Here is an 8,240-nt window from a genome sequence, read left to right on the forward strand (position 1 = left end):
TATTATATAGAAGAGTGAATTGGAGGACGACCAAGGGTATATTTATCATTTCATATTTAAATGGTATAATCATTACTCAATAGTCTTATCAATAAAGAACTTTATTAGCCACTTTTTTTCAAGGTTATTTGTATATATTTTCTAAGTGGATCCTTTAAGTGGCTAACAATGTTTTTACTTACTGTAGACATCAAATTTTATCCCTCTCGAAATTCATTTTATTCATTTTTCTCTTACGTTATGATACACCCTCACTCACGTGATTATTTCTCACAAAAATATCATAAAAAAAAAATAACAAATGTCTAACCAACCTAATCCTCAAGATTCTCTTAATAACAAATTAACAATGAACAACACATCACCGATCCCATACCCCTACCCACGTGACCCAACCAACAACCCTACCCCATTTTTTTTCACGTGTTTTTTAACAATACCATATTTCCTATTTTTCGATTGAGATAGACACATAAACAAAGGGGCCCCCACAGATTTTCTCCATCATCATTATCAATGTGCCCTCACAGCAAAGAGGATTATTCACACATAGAAGGAGTCCCCATTCTCCATGAACAACAAAATCTACAAAATCATAACTCACCCTCACTGAATGGACACACAAAAAAAACCACACACACGGAGAGAGAGTAACGAAGAGAGAGTAGCGCAGAGAGAGAAGATCGAGCAGGAGAAGGTGAGTTCGAGTTTTTTTTTCGGCGAACTCATCGCCGGTATACTGTTTTTGGTCGTTTTTCGATTCTACAAGCTAAAAATTGCACACACATACAAAAATTGAAGAGAAGGAATAAATAGTGAGAAAAAATGGATAAAAATGGACTGAAAACAGTCTACGGGTTAATTGGAACAGTATCCCGGTGAAAATCCGGTCGTTCTTCAAGAATATCCAGTGAAATTTTCTCCGAAATCGGTGTCATCGGTGCCCAGTTCTTCTGTTTGATGGTTCCAGTCTGAAATTCCCATATTTTCTCTATTTACCCATGGTTTTAGCTGAATCCGGCCAGCATCGAAGCTTTCCGGCGATGATCTCGCCGGAATCCGTTTCCACACGATGGATTAGCCACTATCGACCATGAAAATCATTCCTCTCACCCCTGAAAATTTGAACCAACAATTGAAATCAGTTGAAATAGACATTTTTTTTATTTCATTGAGATTCGAGTTGACTCCGGTGGGATTTCGACATGGTTTTTCTCGGTTCTTCATAATTTCTGTCTTGATTAGTTTAATAGATCTTCTTCAATCTGTTTGTGGTTGATTCTAGGTTCAAATCAATTCGGATCCTTACTTCTCAATATCGGGTTTGGAGTTTTATTTGCTGTCGAGGTTTGGTTTAAGAGTTCGAACGCGATTCTCTTTCTGTTATATTGAAATCTTCAAATTAAGGTCAAAATTCTCAAACTCTATCTCTTTTCATTTTATATGTGATGATATCGTTGATTTGTGTAATTCATGTTTGAGTTTGGTGATTAATTTTTGATAGTATGTTTGAGTTTTCTTTAATTGTCGTAGTTTGTTTGGTTGATTTAATTGAGACTTGCTTAATCATATGATTGAGAATGAATCAGGACGGAGATTGAAAATTGGTAAAAGTGAATATTATGGTATTTTGATTCATTATTGATATTGAACGTAATATGTTGTCGAGCGGGCAGACCAACATTAGGACGGGTAGGCAAGTTTAGAATTGGTGGATTATTTGAATCTTTGAAATATTTGTTGAATGTCTTGTTTACCGCATTTTAAAAGTATATTCATTTGGCCGGGGAATGCTCTGAGGTATTTGTATTTATTCACCGGGGAATGCCCCGACGTACTATGTTGGTGGAAAATGATCGTGATGAAGAACCGAGGCAGCGGGTAAAGCAACGGAGTTTAGCCTAGGACTAGTTTAGAATAGGATTTATTTATTTTTTGCATTTTTCTATTCCAGTTTGTAATAATTGGACTGGACATTATAATTTTGAATTTTTTTTGTTTTGTTGGTTTGATTGATTGTTTTATGTGTTTAATGTGGTTTATACATTCGTAGTGTCAAAATTAGCCGATACTCTCCACCAAGCGACCATGGTCGAACCACGGGATCGAGGGGTGCCTAACACCTTCCCCTCGGTCAACAGATTTCTTAGCCGGAATTTCTATTCGCAAACCAGTTTAAAGAGTCAAATGATTTTGAAAAGGATTTTCCAATGGTGACTTGGCACACCAGATTATGCCAAGTGGCAACTCTGATTTCAAATGTAAAAACAATCCTTTTTCGAAACAAATCGTTTTCTGTTGTCTCTTAATAATAAGAACCCTTTCGAACATAATCGTAAATCGATATCTTTTTGGAGTTGAAAAAAAGGGGTGTGACAGCTCTGACGACTCTATTGGGGAGTCATTTTAGAATTCGAACTTATTTTTTGGAGTTGTATCGGCTTAATTTGGAATTATGGGTGTATAAACGTTGTTTGTGTTGTTTTGTGTTATTGTTTTTTTTCATTGTTGAGTGTCTGCATGCTCTTTGTTTATAGTTTTTATCTATGTGTTACCGCTTTATATCTGGCATCATGTGCATAACCCGAGTCATTCTTTCTGCAACAAGTTCGTAGTGCACGCTGTGTACACGACCTCTAGTTGAGCCACCCTTATCTTAGGAGGGGGAGCCGTCGGCTGGTATGGAATGGATGAAAAGCTAAATGAGCCACTATCGACCATACGCTCCCTCGAACAGCCTTGTTAGTGAACCCCAGCGTAGGTCAACTTTTAGGCTATGCTTATCTGCATCATATTAAAGCCTAGCAGGACCCACTTGGTCCTTTGTAGGAAACTCACCTCTAAGGCATCCCTACGTGCTAAATGTTGCATCTTTGAGGGTAATGAGGTCATTTGACAGACTGATTTGGGCAAAAACATGTGTTAGAAGCAAAGTGTGTAAGCAAGAAATTGTTAAAAAAAAAAAGAAGAAAAAAGAGTGAAAAAAAAGTGATTTGGTAGTTTTTAGGATTCTTTATGGCTTTTGTTTTTCACAATTCAATTTTTTTTTTGTTTTAACTCTTTGCACTCATTTCCCAAATAATCAAAAGCGTTAAAAAAAATTCTTTTATTTATTTAGTAAGTATTCACAATTCAAAAACTTCAAAAATATATTTTTTTTCCCTTTCAATAGGAGCTTTGTACATTTTTATATAACGAAAATATCAAAAAAAAAATTTCTTTCATAGTTGTTGGTGTTAGTTTCTAATTAAAAACCCAAAAAAAATTTTATTCGTCTGTCTTTAGTTGTGTCTCTCAATTCAGGGTTTAGTTTGTCATTTAATCCTTAATTGTCCAATCTGGACGAACTACGCACCCCTGATTCTCCTCTCTCGGGAGTGAGATACGTAGGCAACCTATTGTTGGTTCGGGGATCTTATTTGAAAAATTCAAAAAGATTTTCTTCGCTCTTTATTAGAGTAGGTGTCATATACTTCTTTAAAAGAAAACTGCAAAAAGATATTCCTTTAATAGTTTCAAGTTTCATTTTCGTATGAAATTCAACATTGAAAACCCAAAAAGATTTCTCTCTGGTAATCATAGATGTCATTTTGTATAGGGATGTTAAAGCTAAAAAATTCAAAAAGGTTTTCGTCAATTCTTTTGAAAATTTGTTATTTTCTTTTCTTTTTAAAGTTTCAAGTAAAAGGAAAAAAAAGAAAAAAAAGTTTAATTGACCATTTTGGTAAGACTTCATGAACTACGTACAACTGATTCTCCTCTTTCGGGTAGGCGCCCTTTCAGGGTTTGGTGACCTTTTCAAAAAGAACAAAAAAAGTTTTTGAAAAAGTGTTGAATTCTAACACATTGGTTATCTCCTGTTCAGTTAGTTTAAGGTGGTTAGTTTGTGGCATTTTGGCTGGTCCTCTATATTGCATCAAGTAACAGAGAAAGTTATGGCCAACAAGGATACCGAGTTTGTTGTCACTAATCAGATAGGGAGTTTGGGAAATGAGAATTTAGGAGCTAATGAAGAGATTCGGAAATTAAGGCAGCAAATGATAGAAATGCATCGAGTTTGGGCTAATGGGTTGCCACCTCCTCCATCTCCCGCTGATAATCTGAAATATTTTTCTAGTTTGCCTCCAGTGTCACATGCACAATTTCCTATTTTGGTCGACACGCCACAACATGCATCAGGACCTACTTCGGGGCAACAGTATCCAAACACTTCCAATATTCATCTCCTCACTCCTCAATACAAAATTACCACATGCTCGGCTCCGCCTGCTGTTCATGCTTTTGTAGTAGTCCTACTCCCATCTAAATCTCCTGCTTTTAATGTCAATCCAACGGTTGTGATTCCTCACTCTACAAGCGACCCTGTATTGAATATTTTTAGTGATCTGCATTATGCTCTCGAGCCCACATTTAAGTCGACTGGTCCTTACGACTGCCCTCAACTGCCTGAATTTCCTCCTAATACTAAGAAGCCTATTATGACAGAAGAACAAGAGGAAATGGCCATAAAATTGAGAAGTTTGGAACTGACTATGAAAAACTTGTGAGGACTTGGGGGGTATAAAAGTGTCTCATATAAAGATCTGTGCATGTTTCCTGGTGTACATCCTCCTCTTGGTTTTAAAATGCTGAAGTTTGAGAAGTATGATGGACATAGTGATCCTGTAGCACATTTGAGATGCTATTGCAACCAGTTAAGGAGCGCTGGAGGGAAGGAAGAATTACTCATGGCATATTTTGGTGAGAGTCTTTTAGGTCTAGCTTCAGAATAGTTTGTTGACCAAGACATCGACAAGTGGAACAACTGGGATGACCTTGCTAATGAATTCATGCAACAATTTCAATACAATATGTAGTTGATTCCTGATAAGAAATCCCTGACTAATATGAAGAAAAAGAGTACTGAAACTTTCAGAGAGTATGCGATTAGATGGCGTGAACAAGCTGCTAGGGTGAAACCACAAATGAAAAAAAGTAAGATAGCGGAGGCATTTATTCAAACGCAGGATGAAACATATTATCAACACTTGTTACCTGCATTAGACAAACCATTTTTGAGGTCCTCAAAATAGGGGAGATGATAGAGGATGAAATTAAGATCGGTCGCATTGTGAGTTTTGCAATATTGAAAGCAACTACTCAAGCAATTTAAATAGGTTCGGGAAGTGTTGGAGGAAAGAAGAATGAGGAAGATGCATCTTCCATTATAGTTGGACAATAGGCACGAGCAAGAGGACCATACCATCGTTACCCACGGGCTCAAGCCCAAAAGTTTATGCCCAAGTTTCACAGGATCTTTCCCAAAATCCATTATATTCCATTCTCCCATCTCCATATCAAGTGTATAATGCGCAACCATATGTTCAACCCCCATCTTACCCACGCTGGCACGCACCAACTCTGCCGAGTTATCCTCTAACTCCACATATATACCGAAGCGCTTCAAGGCCTGGTTTTCAATTTAAGCCAAATAATGAAATGAGACAGAAGTCGACGGATAGCTTCACACCAATTGGAGAGTCGTATGTAAGTTTATTCCAGAGATTAGTAGAGTAGGGCATGATCACTCCTCTTCTTGGGTATACTCCTGACCTACACTCAAGAAGTTTTGATCCTAATTTACGATGTGCATATCATTCTGATGTTTAGGGTCACAGTATTGAAGATTGTCGTGATTTGAAAAGAAAAATTGAAAAATGATTCAAGATAAATCAATCATGGTGCAGAACATTGATAGCGAGGAAAGCTCTAGTCATGCTGATATGCAAATCAGTGGCTAAGATGTCAGGCTGAGCAATTGAGAAGTCACCCCTCTCCCCTACTAGGAAGAGATCTGGTAGCTTGTTTTGTTTTATTTTCTATTGTCCGAATTATTTCAGGGTTGTAGTTCGGGATTTATCTTATTTTATCCTTTTGCTGTTTATGTTCAAACCCTTCTATTTTTTGTTTCAACTAAATGAAGTGTCCCATTTTTCTTTGTGTTTTAAATATGTTTTGTTTGTTTATTTTCTTTACATAGTACATTTTATGTTGACTCTGGTGATATGACATGTTAGTGAAATTTTCAGCCAGATCTTAAAATTCAGTCTAAGCATGAACATTAAATCAAAGGGTTAAAGTTAGAAAAGAGAGCATATGAGAAAATAGATAGAGTGCTAAGATATTTGGTGAAAAGTTAAGACAATTATTTTGAGAATCACAAGAACAACTTGGTCATCGATCGAAAGGCAGGTCCTAATTAGGTCAAATAGAGGACGTGTGATCTCTATATCAAGAGAAATAGGAAGAAAATTAGCTCCACGAAGTCATGAGTCCTTCAGCATGAGGAATGTACAACAAAGTGGAGTTGTATGTTGGGAAAGTGTAGAAAAAGAGGTGGCACATATGCCCGGGGCAAGTTCGTGTTGTAAAGCATTTCATTAGTGATCTTGATTGTGCACTTTCGCATTGCATGCTATGTACTAGCATTTTCAAGAATTGATATGACGAAGGCATTTCATTCTGCTATCCAAACATTGTGTCATCATTTGTTTACCCTATTTGGGCCTTAGTGTTATTTTCTTTCATACCCCTCTTTTGAAATCAAGATAGAGTCAACAAAATTCAAAAAAAAAATGTGTCGAAAAAAGAAAGAAAAATGAGTGTCAAGAAAAATTATGTCAGAAAAGTCCCAAAGAGAAAAAGTTTCAAAAAAAAAAATAGAATCAAGTGAAAGGACAAGCGGTCAGAACTACGCGTGACCTGATTCTCCTCTTTCGGGGGTAAGATACGTAGGCTGCCCTACCCGGGGCTTGGTCCAACCAAATAAATAATTTAGAATTGCCCAGTAAAAAAATCGGGGCATGAGTTAATCCTCATTTTTTGAGTTGATTCCAAAGTCAAAAAAAACTGGGGCATGAGTTATTCCTCATTGCTTGAGTCGATTCCAAAAGTTGTAAGTCCTACCCCACTTTAAGTGTCATTTGGGCCCCAAAATTCAAGTTACAATCAAAGAAAGACCTTCAGATCAATCTGTGAAAATGTTAAGGCTAAGCATACAATGAATGTAATGACGCATTTTGGGAACTACTTGTCTTCCTTAGTGGAATCAGGAGAGAAATAAAAATGAGAGAGTCTTATTGGTGAAAACCCTCACGGGCACCATAAAGAGATGGTGAGTTGAGAGAAAAATGAGAGAGGTTTGTTGGCGAAAATCCTTCAATGTGCCGCTAGCCGAATGAGCTCTCCGAATGCAATGGGTCCAAGCAAGTAACTCAATTTTAGGGTCATTAACTCAAGAACAATTGGTAAAAACTTTGAATGGAAAGATCAAGTAACTTATTCCAAAATACATAGCATAATCATTAGAGTTGACTGTCATTTTTAGATAAATTGTTGTTTCATTGTTTCAAATAGGGACATTCATTTTCTTTTCTTTCTTCTCTTTATTTTTGTTTTATCTTTCTTGAGTCAGTTATCCAAAAAATAAAAAAAATTATTGTCATTTTTTTCTCGTCTTTGAGTCAAGTCCATATCAAAACAAGTGAGAAAAGACTTCAAAACTGACTACCAGCTTCTTTAATTGTGTAAAGCAAGACAAAAGGCCGACACATGAAAGAGACATGATTGTGAGCAGAAATAAGGCATGCAGAAAGTTTTGTCAACCGAGAAGTCTGGGAACTCATGGAAATACCAAGGTTCAAAGGGTTTATCTGAGAAGCATGACAAAACAGAGATACTGTATCTGTTTCAGAATCGCTCTTAAATAATCTGAGTTGGGTCCAATGATGCAGCAGGTCAATGACACATGCTAATGGTTGAAAGCAAGATTTAATGTGATAGGGGCAAGAGCGATTTTCAGGAAAGCCAAAGCTACAAACCAGCTACCATGTTTTTAAACTAACAAGTTTTCTTTGTATGAAACAGTAACACATGTTACATTCAGATCAAGGATTTCAGAGCCTAAACATCAAAGGCCATAATTTCTCATTTCTATAAATACAAGAGGCAATGTTGTTGCACTAGTTTGGTAGTCAAAACCATGGTAAAACTCATAATTCAAGATCTCTAGGAGGCACACTTCCTTCTCAAGGAGACGTATTTCCTTAAAAATTTTAAGCGATATTGGTAAGGAGATGCATTTCCTTGTTTGGTAATTCAAGCGGTATTTGTAAGGAGACACACTTCCTTGTTTGGTAATTCAATCGGTATTTGTCAGGAGACAAACTTTCTTGTTTGGTAATTCAAGCAACATTTGTAAG

At 36.6% G+C, this 8,240-nt stretch overlaps 1 long non-coding RNA gene across 1 annotated transcript; it reads left to right on the forward strand.

Annotated features, from left to right (window-relative positions):
* The first annotated feature begins 477 nt into the window (after nucleotides 1-477).
* On the forward strand, nucleotides 478-6,357 carry LOC107852735. The gene is made up of 2 exons (XR_007049017.1): nucleotides 478-697; nucleotides 1,286-6,357. It is a non-coding gene; the product is annotated as an uncharacterized LOC107852735 (long non-coding RNA).
* The last annotated feature ends 1,883 nt before the right edge of the window (nucleotides 6,358-8,240 follow it).

The sequence above is a fragment of the Capsicum annuum genome, chromosome 1, assembly GCF_002878395.1.
Source record: "Capsicum annuum cultivar UCD-10X-F1 chromosome 1, UCD10Xv1.1, whole genome shotgun sequence".
Lineage (NCBI taxonomy): Eukaryota > Viridiplantae > Streptophyta > Magnoliopsida > Solanales > Solanaceae > Capsicum > Capsicum annuum.